The 13,285-nt window shown below is 42.1% G+C and overlaps 1 long non-coding RNA gene across 1 annotated transcript in view; it reads left to right on the forward strand.

Moving 5' to 3' along the window:
• The first annotated feature begins 7,833 nt into the window (after nucleotides 1-7,833).
• LOC109935124 overlaps nucleotides 7,834-13,285 on the forward strand; it is a 48,703-nt gene continuing 43,251 nt past the window's right edge. Inside the window, exon 1 of the long non-coding RNA XR_007264995.1 lies at nucleotides 7,834-8,082. This is a non-coding gene — a long non-coding RNA (uncharacterized LOC109935124). The remainder of the gene's footprint in view (nucleotides 8,083-13,285) is intronic.

A 13,285-nucleotide genomic window follows, 5' to 3' on the forward strand; every position in this document is an offset into this window, starting at 1 on the left:
GCATGGAATTGATTTATTTTTCAGTTACTTCTTTGAGAGATCCAATATTGAGGTCTGCTTCAGAGACCTGATGGCATAATTTAAGTAATGAATCACCCTGAGTTACGTGGAGAACACTTACACGCTCACACACACACACACACAGACACACGCACACAGACATATGCACACAGACACACGCTCGCACACAGAAATACACACGCTCGCACGCACACACGCTCACACATACACACACGCGCATACACACACGCTCACGCACATACATAGAACATAGAACATAGAACATTACAGCGCAGTACAGGCCCTTCGGCCCTCGATGTTGCGCCGACCTGTGAAACCAATCTGAAGCCAATATAACCTACACTATTCCATTATCATCCATATGTTTATCCAATGACCATTTAAATGCCCTTAAAGTTGGCGAGTCTACTACTGTTGCAGGCAGGGCATTCCACGCCCTTACTACTCTCTGAGTAAAGAACCTACCTCTGACATCTGTCCTATAGCTATCACCCCTCAATTTAAAGCTACGTCCCCTCGTGCTAGCCATCACCATCCGAGGAAAAAGGCTCTCACTGTCCACCCTATCTAATCCTCTGATCATCTTGTATGTCTCTATTAAGTCACCTCTTAACCTTCTTCTCTCTAACGAAAACAGCCTCAAGTCCCTCAGCCTTTCCTCATAAGACCTTCCCTCCATATCAGGCAACATCCTGGTAAATCTCCTCTGCACCCTTTCCAATGTTTCCACATCCTTCCTATAGTGCGGCGACCAGAACTGTACGCAATACTCCAAGTGCGGCCGCACCAGAGTTTTGTACAGCTCCAACATGACCTCACTACTCCAAAACTCAATCCCTCTACCAATAAAACCTAACACACCGTACGCCTTCTTAACAACGCTATCAACCTGGGTGGCAACTTTCAGTGATCTATGCACATGGACACCGAGATCTCTCTGCTCATCCACACTACCAAGAATCTTACCATTAGCCCAGTACTCTGTATTCCTGTTACTCCTTCCAAAGTGAATCACCTCACACTTTTCCACATTAAACTCCATTTGCCACCTCTCAGCCCAGCTCTGCAGCATATCTATGTCCCTCTGTAACCTGCAACATCCTTCCACACTATCCACAACGCCACTAACTTTAGTGTCATCCACAAATTTACTAACGCATCCTTCTACGCCCTCATCCAGGTCATTTATAAAAATGACAAACAGCAGTGGCCCCAAAACAGATCCTTGAGGTACACCACTAGTAACTGAACTCCAGGATGAACATTTCCCATCAACCACCACCCTCTGTCTTCTTACAGCTAGCCAATTTCTGATCCAAACCGCTAAATCACCCTTAATCGCATGCCTCCGTATTTTCTGCAATAGCCTACCATGGGGAACCTTATCAAACGCTTTACTGAAATCCAAATACACCACATCAACCGCTTTACCCTCATCCACCTGTTTGGTCACCTTCTCGAAGAACTCAATAAGGTTTGTGAGGCATGACCTAACCTTCACAAAGCCGTGTTGACTATCCCTAATCAAATTATTCCTTTCTAGATGATTATAAATCCTATCTCTTATAATCCTTTCCAACACTTTACCCACAACCGAAGTAAGGCTCACTGGTCTATAATTACCAGGGTTGTCTCTACTCCCCTTCTTGAACAAGGGGACAACATTTGCTAGTCTCCAGTCTTCTGGCACTATTCCTGAAGACAATGACGACATAAAGATCAAAGCCAAAGGCTCTGCAATCTCCTCTCTAGCTTCCCAGAGAATCCTAGGATAAATCCCATCTGGCCCAGGGGACTTATCTATTTTCACACCTTCCAGAATTGCTCACACCTCCTCCTTATGAACCTCAATCCCGTCTAGTCTAATAGCCTGTATCTCAGTATTCTCCTCGACAACATTGTCTTTTTCCTGTGTGAATACTGACAAAATATATTCATTTAGCGTCTCTCCTCTCTCTTCGGACTCCACGCACAACTTCCCACTACTGTCCTTGACTGGCCCTAATCTTACTCTCATCATTCTTTTATTCCTGACATACCTGTAGAAAGCTTTAGGGTTTTCCTTGATCCTATCTGCTAAAGACTTCTCATGTCCCCTCCTGGCTCTTCTTAGCTCTCTCTTTAGGTCCTTCCTGGCTAACTTGTAACTCTCAAGCACCCTAACTGAGCCTTCATGCATCATCTTAACATAAGCCTACTTCTTCCTCTTGACAAGAGATTCAACTTCTTTAGTAAACCACGGTTCCCTCGCTCTACCACTTCCTCCCTGCCTGACAAGTACATACTTATCAAGGACACGCAGTAGCTGTTCCTTGAACAAGCTCCACATTTCAATTGTGCCCAGCCCCTGCAGTTTCCTTCTCCATCCTATGCATCCTAAATCTTGCCTAATTGCCTCATACATGCTCACACTTGCACAATCTGATGTTCACACTTCCAGACACACACACTCACATGATCACACACACACATTAATACACATCCATAAATGCACCCTCGCACAAAAACACACACACTCACATGCTCACACCTTCGCATGCCTGAACTCTTACACACTCACACACACACCGAGAGACTGTTACTACTGTGAGGGTTCAGTGTGATCCAGCTTTAGGATGATGGAACTGGCTCAAACAAAAGCAGATCATTGCCAGAGAACATCTGGAGCAGCATCTGTGGAGAGAAAACTGTGGAGAGAAACTGAATCCTCTTCTTCATTAATGCCCCTGCCCCCCAAATTGATGGGAGCAAATTTTACATAAAACAAAGGATCACCTCCCTCGTGGATAACTTTCCAAATTGCAATGTGTTCATGTTGTAAACTGAACCAATTTAATCAGGTTTCCTTGAGTTAGAGTGAGTTTATTAGTTACTAAAATGTAAGAAAAATGAAACCTACATACAGATTAGAAATGAGAAGCAAATAAAAACATAACACGTGTAAAGACATTTGAATGAATCTTTAGTTTGTCCATGCAGAGTAAATACTAAAACATTGCAGCTTTTCAGTTGTGTGATTCTGGTGGTGTTGACTCTGGCAGCTGAGCAGTTGATTTTGAGATACTGGGTTCTGCAGACTCACTGAAACTTGTTCAATTTTCTATTGAATTGTAGCTTTCGGCTGGCAACAGCAATCAGAGACAGACGGGCCTTACTGTTCCTTTATATTTTACCTGCAAGAGCAGGAATATCTAGCAGATGTTCTCGTCTGTAACTTGCATGTCATGCTCTAGTCAAGTAGCTCTCAAATACAAGGCTAGTACATTAGCAACAGAAGTCCCAATTAGCACACTGACACACCAGAAAAGCAGTTGGTATTTCCTGAAGAAGGGTCCCGGCCCAAAACGTCAGCTTTTCTGCTCCTTTGATGCTGCCTGGCCTGCTGTGTTCTTCCAGCTCCACACCTTGTTATCTCTGACTCCAACATTTGCAGTTCTTACTAACTCTGAATTGGTATTTAACCCCTTCTCTCGTTTGATAGAGAGAAGCACAGACATGTCTTTTGCTCAGATGGTTACTTTTACCTCACATTCTATCCACAGACTTGGGATGTAACTTACAGGAGTTGATTCCGGTTTTGCACTGTATCTATTTCTTTGAAGGTTTCTCTGAAATTCCTTGACACCCTCCAGAAGCACCATTCCACAGGGTCTCTTGATGCCAAGTGTAATCCACACAGGAATTTACCAGTCTGTCACAGATTTATATTCTTAGTCATCTCTGGCTTGTGTGTCCTGTTTTTAATAGAAAAACAGCAAAGCGTAAGATTCATTGTTGTTTCATGATGAAAGAAGATGAATAATTAAATATAAAACAACGAGAAACTCACAGACACACATTCATTATCCAAGACTTGGTCAGTGTCATCTTTCCAGTTCTGACTGGGTCTTTTTAAACTTTGGGTCAGGCATTTGTAATTACACTTGATTTTCCAGCAATGTGGATAATTTGACAGTGGTATGGTTGAAGGAATAATCTCCAGTGAAATAGACCAAAATTTGTGTCTTAAACTTTTCCACCAAAGTCAGTATAGACTGCTGTGTCTCTGTACCTGTTTCAGATACTTACCTCAAAGTGTGTGAGAACTAATAATAAACCAAGGATTGATTTTTCTACAGCAGAATACTGTTTCTGACACTTGTCTAGATTTTGGAGTAGTATGTGATTGGCATCTCCACCCTTTATTTCTCTTCCTGGGGAACAGACACAACCCAAAGGTCTCTTACACTGATGGCTACTTTAAATTCTTGCTTAAACTCCACAGCTGCAAGTACAGGCTGCCCTGCACACATACATGTGCAAACACATAGGTACTCCTACAGGTCTGTAACAGTCAGACACCAATAACATACACTCATATACTCACTCAATACTCATATTCTCACTTAATATGCACAGCCACAAACACACACGCACACCATACACGCGCTCACACATTCACACACTGTTTTTGTTTGACTGATGTATTAGCTTCTTGTGAGACTTAGTGGCACAGTTTTTTTCCTGCTTAGGCTCCTTCGAAGTGTGTTGAAGTGACGTTTTGACAAAATCAAAGGTGCTATATCACCTAAGTTGTTGCCTTTGAGTTTATCATGTTGAGAAACCAACTCAGGTTTGTGTCACAGAGCATTGTAGATGGGACACTTGCAGGTTCCCCCTCATCATGACCTGCCAGACAACACAACAATCAACCTAATGCTCAGCATCAACTGCACCAGCACATGGACTTCTGCTCAGTAACATCTGTCACAGGATCAGAACGTTTACAGCAAATATAGCGTGCCAGAGTGTGTACTCCTCTCCTTGTTATTCCAAAATGTTTACATGGCCTCTTGGAAAATCTTTATGGAGTTACATAAAGATAGCACAGTTTAGGGGAAGTGATGGCCTAGTGGTGATGTCACTGTTAATCCATTAATTAATGTTCTTATTGAATAATTGCTAATGTTCTGGGGACCCAGGTTTGAATCCTGCTGTGGCAAATGGGAGATTTTGAATTCAATAAAAATCTGGAATTAAGGGTCTAATGACGACCACAAATCCAATGCTGATTGTCAGGAAAAACCCATCTGGTCCTTTAGAGAAGGAAACTACCATCATTACCTGGTCTGGCCCACATGTGACTCCAAACCCACAGCAATGTCCTTGACTCAATTTTTTTTCACTCAGGGCATGAGGGCATCACTGGCTAGGCCAGCATTTATTGCCCATCCCTAATTGCCCAGAGGGCAGTTATGAGTCAACCACATTGCTATGGGTCTGGAGTGACATATAGGCCAGACCAGGTAAGGATGGCAGTTTCCTTTCTTAATGGCCAACTGCCCTCTGGAATGGGCAATAAATGCTGGCCCAGCCATCGACCCCTTCATCTTGTGAATGAATAATAAAAAGAAGTTCCAGTGATTAACTTCCGTCTGCACGGACACCCTCACCGTTGGATCAGGCTTCCTTTAAGGCTGAGGCATGGTTTTGTAATTGAGCATCAGTTCCTCCTTTCGGCTATGAAAAAAATCTATTATGCTTCCATTTGTCTGATAATATTCCTCCTCCCCCCACAGCTCACCCCTACAATTACCAATCATACAGCAGTTATCATGTCCCCCTCTGACCCTAAGTCAATCTGTCTTCCAAATGAGAATCTCTGATGCATATCCTCAGTGCTTTGGCTAGTTTCCATGGAAATCTCTCACTTCTGCAAGATTGATGTGTGAAATGATGTTGGTTGGAAATAAAAAGAGTTTAAGAGAAACGGGTGGTATTAACTTCTGCCTCAGTAGCTCTGTGCTATATATATAATTAAAGGGAAGAATGGTGGTAAGTGTGTGTTGGTATATGTGTGACACCAAGAACAGAATGTTTGCCTGTGTGTAGAGGTTCACCACTGGCTGGTGACCAATTTACCAGTGCTCACTCTGACCCCAGAGCTTTATCCCATGGCAAGATTAGCGCTATCAGAGCAACCTGCCTGAAAGCAGTGGGTTGTTGATGAATGCACATAGTGACGTTTTGCGGCTTGTTATCAGAGCCTGACAGGAATTTGCTCAAACTCCTGTTGCCTCTCTCTGAGGGTAGGTACACGAGCCAGCTGTTGACTGGAGGAATAGGGACAACATTGCATTCAGCTTTAGATGCTGTCCCCAGCTCCTATTGACTACAACGGCAATGTGGATGGATTGTTTCTGTGATGGCAGCCACGGCCACTTCTTATTATTTCAAAACATTTTAAAAGTTTTGCTGAAAAAGTGCCTCCATCTTGGAGCTCTTTCAAGCCTAAGGGCTCCTATTGGGCCTCCGGTTTCAAGATCTTGCTCACCAACCTTGGTAAGCTCATTCTCTGGCTGCACTCTGCCATTTCATGAAGTCTCTCTGCCTGCTGACTCTTCCCCTGTACAGTCCTGACCTCCATTTGACCCCAACCCAGAATCCCACCCGTATGGTACCTGTCGATTGATACCAGAATACTTCCTCTTGAGTTTGTGACCTTTTGTCAGTCACCGTGAGAAAGTGGCATCTTTGGCTGTTTCCCCATTCATTCATATTCCACTTCACTCAAGTCTGGCTTCCCATAACTCGTTCTCAAACATTATTGCTAGACAGTTAGAAATATCTCTGCTCCTATGATGCTGCTTGGCCTGCTGTGTTCATCCAGCCCTGCACCTTGTTGTCTCGGATTCTCCAGCATCTGCAGTTCCTACTATCTCTGATCCCTTTTACATGTGGTTGAAGTGCCATTTTAGAATACACACACACACACACACACACACACACACACACACACACACACACACACACACAGTGAAAGAGAAGCAAAATGTGATAAGGTAAAGCCACAGTTATTCATTTGAAATAAAATCCTGAACATGACCAGCTCATGAGGAGGACCTTTAATTGCAACCTTATTGTCCTAGTTCTATTTCTCATAGCTCAGTGAGAGGTCAAGTGGAAATTGTGAAAGAGAGTATTAAAGCTAGCAGTAAATGTCTTCACAAAACCTAACCAGCAAGAGAGTGTCGGTGAGGGAATGTGAAAAAACTTTTCAAAAAATTGGATTGTTTTAAATTAGTTCTCTTTTCACATCTAATTCAGCTCAGCGCTCTGTGTGTTTAATGGAGTCACTACTTCTTTCAAATTTTGCCAGTGATCAGAGAGCGCTGCGTCTATGTTGCAGGTCGTGACTTGGGAGGAGGAACTAAATATGTCCTCTCTCAATCTCTCTCTCTCTCTCTTTCTCTCTCTCTCACACACACACACTGAAGTGGGGTTAGTGAAGCTGACATTCCTGTATGTTGGCAGCTCAGAAGCTTTTGCATTTCTGTGCCTGGGCAGAATGACCAGGACAGTTCTGCCTACAGAGAACATGCAAAAGTGACCTATTCATTTGGATGATACTGTTGTTGCTGTTAGTAACCCTGAGAAGATTGGTAGCCGTTAGCAACATACACATAAGAACAGGTTTCCTGAGCTTCTGTTTACAAAAAAATCTGGCACTGTAGCTTGAGGCATTGAAGCTCATTGTCAGCAACATAAAAGCGCTTGTCTCCGTGGGCCTGGAGGCTAGTCAATATGGGCCTCAATGGGCTTCAATGGGTCTCAATATTTAATTGTAGAGAAAGAAGGGAATTTATAATTAAATCATGTTCGCCTCAGTTGATGGTGGAACTCAGAATTCAGGCATGAAACTGTTTTGCTAACATGAGGAAGGATACAGAAATTTCTTCATACAATTGCTTCCTGTTTTTGAAGATTGCTAAATATAATTGCAAAGGAACTGACAGCAGCACAATTAAGATCAACTTCAGTTAAAAAGCCAAAAATGGGATAGTAGGGAAGTTAGACATCATTTTCAACAATCAACAATTAAAGAGAAACTCTAAAGTGTTCGAGGATGTGTCGGCTTAGCTAAAAATGGATATTTAACTTTAATGTACGAATTAGCGAAGGGCCTTTAAGGGGATAACAAAGTTTGTGCATTACATTACAGTCCTTATTATGTGTGATTGTTAGACCTACTTTCAGATTCAAGATTTTTTTAAAATTACAGTTTTATGGTGAAACTACAAGGTAAGTGAAGCTGGTTACTTTGGTTACTTTGAACTGTTTACGTGTCAGTAGGATAAATGTACAAATGTTTTTAACATCTTTTAACTTAACAACAAGGCATCAACAACATTGAAGTGAATAAATCAATGTTGCATTATTTTATCCACACCATGGAATTTTATTATATTCTTCTAATTTGAGCTTGCTAATGGAAAGCTATATGAATGCTCCCTCTGATGATGTTTCTGGTATTGAAAGAAATATTCATGCACTATTTCTAATATTTTGGATGATACCAAACTTGTAACAATAGGTAGGTTTTCCCTTGTTATGTAGACCTATTCAGGTCAAGACTATTCTGGTACAGACAGGATGGGCCAAATGACCTCTGTGCTGTAACACTTCTGTCATTCTTGATGTTGTTGCCTAGGTGACTCCATTGATTGATTCATTTTTTTACGGACATTATACCCTACATACAGTTACCTCCATGTTGCCTAAAGCAATTGCACAAATTTTTGTGATACTTTTGAACTAGCCCACCTTATTCTCTGAAATATGCCAAATTTGGAAAAGACTCAAAACTGCCCTAACTGTTTAGGTATTATTTATGACATTAGAAAATATTTAATATGTTTGCAAAGTATTTGTTTGTTAACTATTCTAATCAAGGGTTAATATCCACATTAAACCAGCCAACAAAAAAATGTAGAGGCTATGCTAAATCAGTATACCATTAATTCCAGTCGTAATTTCTGGGCGATTGTCATTCAGTTCAAAACGTGAAAAGATCTTGTTATATTTTTAGCATGGAATTTGTGAAGCTATTTTAGGAAAGAATATAATGAAGCTTAGCTACTGTCACTTGGTCATCACCTCATCAAATGCCTACTGCAGTTTGAGTACATACATAGTTGCTGCAGCAGAATAGAACCTTTTACAAATCTTTTAATAATATCCTGACACAGCATTAGAATAGATGGTTGGAGTCACACCTGACACATAGGAAGATGGTCGTGGTTGTTGGAGGTTAGTCATCTCAGCTCCAGGATATCTCTGCAGGAGTTCCTCATGGTAGAGTCCTAGGCCCAACCATCTGAAGCTGCTTCATCAATGACCTTCCCTCCATCATAAGGTCAGAAGTGGGGATGTTCACTGATGATTGCACAATGTCCAGCATTACTCATGACTCCTTAGATACTGAAGCAGTTCATGTTTGAATGCAACAGGATCTGGACAATATCCAGGCTTGAGCTGAAAAGTGGCAAGTTACATTCATGCCACACAAATGCCAGGCTATGACCATCACCAAGAAGAGACATTCTAACCACTGTCCCTTGACATTCCATGGTATCTCCATCACTGAATCCCACACTATCAACATCCTGGGGGTTACCATTGATCAGGAACTGAACTGGACCAGCCACACAAACACAATGACTACAAGATCAAATCAGGGGCTGGGAATACTGCAGTGAGTAACTCACCTACTGACTCCCCAAAGCCTGTCCACCATCTACAAGGCACAAGTCAGGAGTGTGATGGAATACTCCCCACCTGCCTGGATGGGTGCAGCCCCAACAACACTCCAGAAACCTGACACCATCCAGGACAAAGCAGCCTGCTTGATCATAGCATCACATCCACTGCCTTCAACATGCTCTCCCTTCACCATCAACGCACACAGAAAGCAGTGTGTACTCTTTATTCAAACAATATGTGTCAAGATGTTATTATCAGGTTTTATTCCGCTGCAGTAATTTTGTACATATTTAAACTGCAATAGGCGGTTGATGAGGTGATAACCAACTGATGATTGCCAAGCTTCATCATACTGTCCCCCAAGTTAGTCTCACAAATCCCACACTAAAAATATAACTAGAACTTTTCTGGTTCTGAACTGAATGACAATTGCCCAGAAATTGCTACAAGATGTATTGGAACAACTCAGCAAGGCTCCTCCAACAACACCTTCCAAACCAACACCACAAATGCATGGGAACATCACCACCTGCAAGTTCCTCTCCGAGCCACTCACTGTCTTGACTTGGAAATGTATTGCCGTTCCTTCAGTATCGCTGGGTCAGAATCATGGAGCTCCCCTTTAACAAGCCTATGGGTGTTCATATACTCCAAGGATCACAGCAAATGGAAGCTACCATTGCCTTCTCATGGGCAGTTAGAGATGGGCAATAAGTGCTGGCCCAGCCAAACAATGCCCACATCCCACCAACAAATAAAACACTATATGTTAATTTTGTTAAGAGTCTGTACTCAGAATCTCTTGTAACTCTGAATTATATACTAGCCACTTGATAAAAGGTTCTTGTAGATTATAACATAAAGATGTCATTTAATCCATGTTGACTACACTGCCTTATGCAGAATCATTTCAACCCATTTCACTGGAGTTTCCTCATTCCTTTCAATGTGTTTTCCTTGCTGCTTTTTTCATCTAATTCCATCTTGGATATTTTATTTGGCTAAACTTTAATGGTTGTTCCTGATAAATTATTTTACACCTAAATAATTGTTATGGAAAAAGTGTCTTTTCCCGGTTCAGTTAATCCTAAATCTATGTCCCTTGTTGGCAATTTACTAACTGTTGGAAACTGACAATCATCATTGAATCTGTTGTTCATTATTTATCCATTACCCTTACCCAGCACTTTCAACATTTTCATCAGCCCTCTCCTATAAACATTCCTCTTTCTGCTGATTCTGGCTGTAGTTTTTCAAACCTCCTCATCTCCGATACCAGCTGAGACTTTGACTGGATCAGAATCTGGCAGGATTTGAAAATGACCATGGTTGGACATTGTCTTCCTGGTCTGGGGGACTTGGAGATGGGAGATTAACTGAATTCAGTGGATTTTGGTGTCCCAGAACCCTTTCACCTGGTTTAGGTTGTATCCATAAAGGCCTAGGTTCGGCCTTCTTGTTCTGTCATCAACTCAGGCCCTTAATGACCACTTAAAGGCTTCATCCTCGAGCTGTGATTGCTTCAGCTCTGGTAGGACATGGCATAGGTGGCGTCCTAAATGGTAAGCCCATCCAAGGAGCTGGCAGTTTGCTGGAGGTGATTCTACACTAATTTGTGCAAGATCGAGGGACTGAACCTAGGGCAAGGGGAGGGTCACTACTGAAACCCAGCCCCTGTCCTTACTTCTGACCCCTCCAAACCCGTCTCCCCACATCTCCCAATCCCAGAAACCCTTGTGAAGTTGCATTCACTTTTCTCATTGTTGACCCTTTGTGGTAGGGGCTTCGAGGTTCCTGGTACCTGCTGGGGTTTGGAGTTGCTGTTTGACAGGAGCGTTATCCTGGTCTGGGGTTTGAATTCTACCTGAAATCAGCTGCCTGCTTGCTGGAAGATCCAGTTGGATTCCTCACCTTTAATAGGCCTGGGTTGCCTTCCTGGAAATTCTCCTGTTTCATTCTGAAAACAAGAAGAGGTGGGCCAATGTCTTCAAAAGTTGTAAGAAAACTTCCAGAAATTAAAGAATAACCTTTAACCCCCAAAACAGGTGGGTTAAATGTTGAGAGATAGTAAGAACTGCCGATGCTGGAGTCAGAGACAGTACAGTGTGGAGCTGGAGGAGCACAGCAGGCCAGGCAGCATCAGAGGAGCAGGAACGTTGACGTTTTGGGTTGGGAATGTTGATACTTTCTAAAAATCTCAAACCCGGCTTCTACCTATCTCAAATAAAGGCAAAATCCTGCAGGTGCTGGAATTCTGAAACTAATAGAGAAAACACTGGAGAAACTCAGCACGTCTGGCAGCATCTGTGGATGGAGAGAGAGAGAATGACAGAGTTAATGATTCAAGTCCTTTATAACTCTTCTTCAGAACTTAAGATGATGATGCATACCAGACTCGAATGGGTAAATCTGTCTGTCTCTTTTTTTTTCTCTCTCTCCACAGACCTGCTGAGTTTCTCCAACATTCTCTGTGTTTGTTCATACTTACTTCCAACCCTTTCATTTCACCCCCTTCCAGACTTAGCAGAGGAAGGAGCAGTAGGTTAGATGAATATTTAAATATTTTGACAAGGCTGGCTTTAACCTAACATTACAGGGTTTAACATGAGTGGCTTGAAGTTAAGCAGGGACAGCTTCAGGGAGAAGGGACGTGGCTTTATAGTGTTCCTTGTGGGTCAGGAAGAGCAGCGAATTCTGCTTCCCAGGCTGTTACTGCTGTTGGCTATCCCAGCTTCCTGTCCCTGAGCAAGCTGGTCATCTTAGTTTTCTCTGGCTCTGGCTGATCAAGTGCCCATCCCCCCCCCACCCTGCCACTAATAACTGAACCTCAAGTTTGAAAAGAGCACCTCAATATTAACAATTCCATCTCCGTTCTTCCAAAGGTTATTGAATAAATTGTGAATGGCTGAGGCCAAAATAGAAAAAGCTCTCAGATTTTAACAGAATTGTTATGACTATGATCTGTCACGAGCAAGGAAATTTGCTATCTTACCAGCCTTTAGGTGGTTTATACTCATTACCTGAACATGAAAATGACAGGAGAATCAATACTAGCTCATGGGCTGTTGGAATCCTAATCTGAAAAATATTTGGTCAATTAAGTTTCTCTATTGCTTTAATGGTTAAATACAAAAGTTTCTGAATTTTCAATTTGTTTGCAGTTAACACCTGACTAAGTATATGTGTTCGCTATTTTCCTTGGACACTGTCATGTACACTGTTCACCCTTTTTAACTGTAGTTACCAAAATTTGAACTCTTTAGTTGGGTTTAATCAAATTATCCTCCTCAGAAATTACGTGTGACCTCATGGAACGGCTGGACAAGTTTTGACCCATGAGGTTTTTTCAGACCTCAAGTAATAAACCAGCAATTTGTTAGACCCAACATGTTCATTAATATCATTCTAGAGACTGCAGCTGTTCAGCAATGAAACTGAAATGTTACCTTGGGAATCGAGACAATATGACAGGAAAGCAAAGTACTCTGTGGGCCTCACAGGGGCTGTTCCTGGATATGGTTTGTGAACGGTAGTAGATTTCTTGAATAACTTGGCTAAATGCAGTTCAATAGAATATTGCTAAAGGGCCACCATGTTCAGTGTGATTCAGTCAGTGATATTGAATCATGGCCTTTATATTAACCATTGATCCAGTTGTTTATCATTTTTCATAGCCCATTGGAAGCTATGTATTGCTTGTCAATGAAAACACCTATTCAGGAGGTTAAACGTTCCTGTCGCT

The sequence above is a fragment of the Rhincodon typus genome, chromosome 27, assembly GCF_021869965.1.
Source record: "Rhincodon typus isolate 14 chromosome 27, sRhiTyp1.1, whole genome shotgun sequence".
Taxonomy (NCBI): domain Eukaryota; kingdom Metazoa; phylum Chordata; class Chondrichthyes; order Orectolobiformes; family Rhincodontidae; genus Rhincodon; species Rhincodon typus.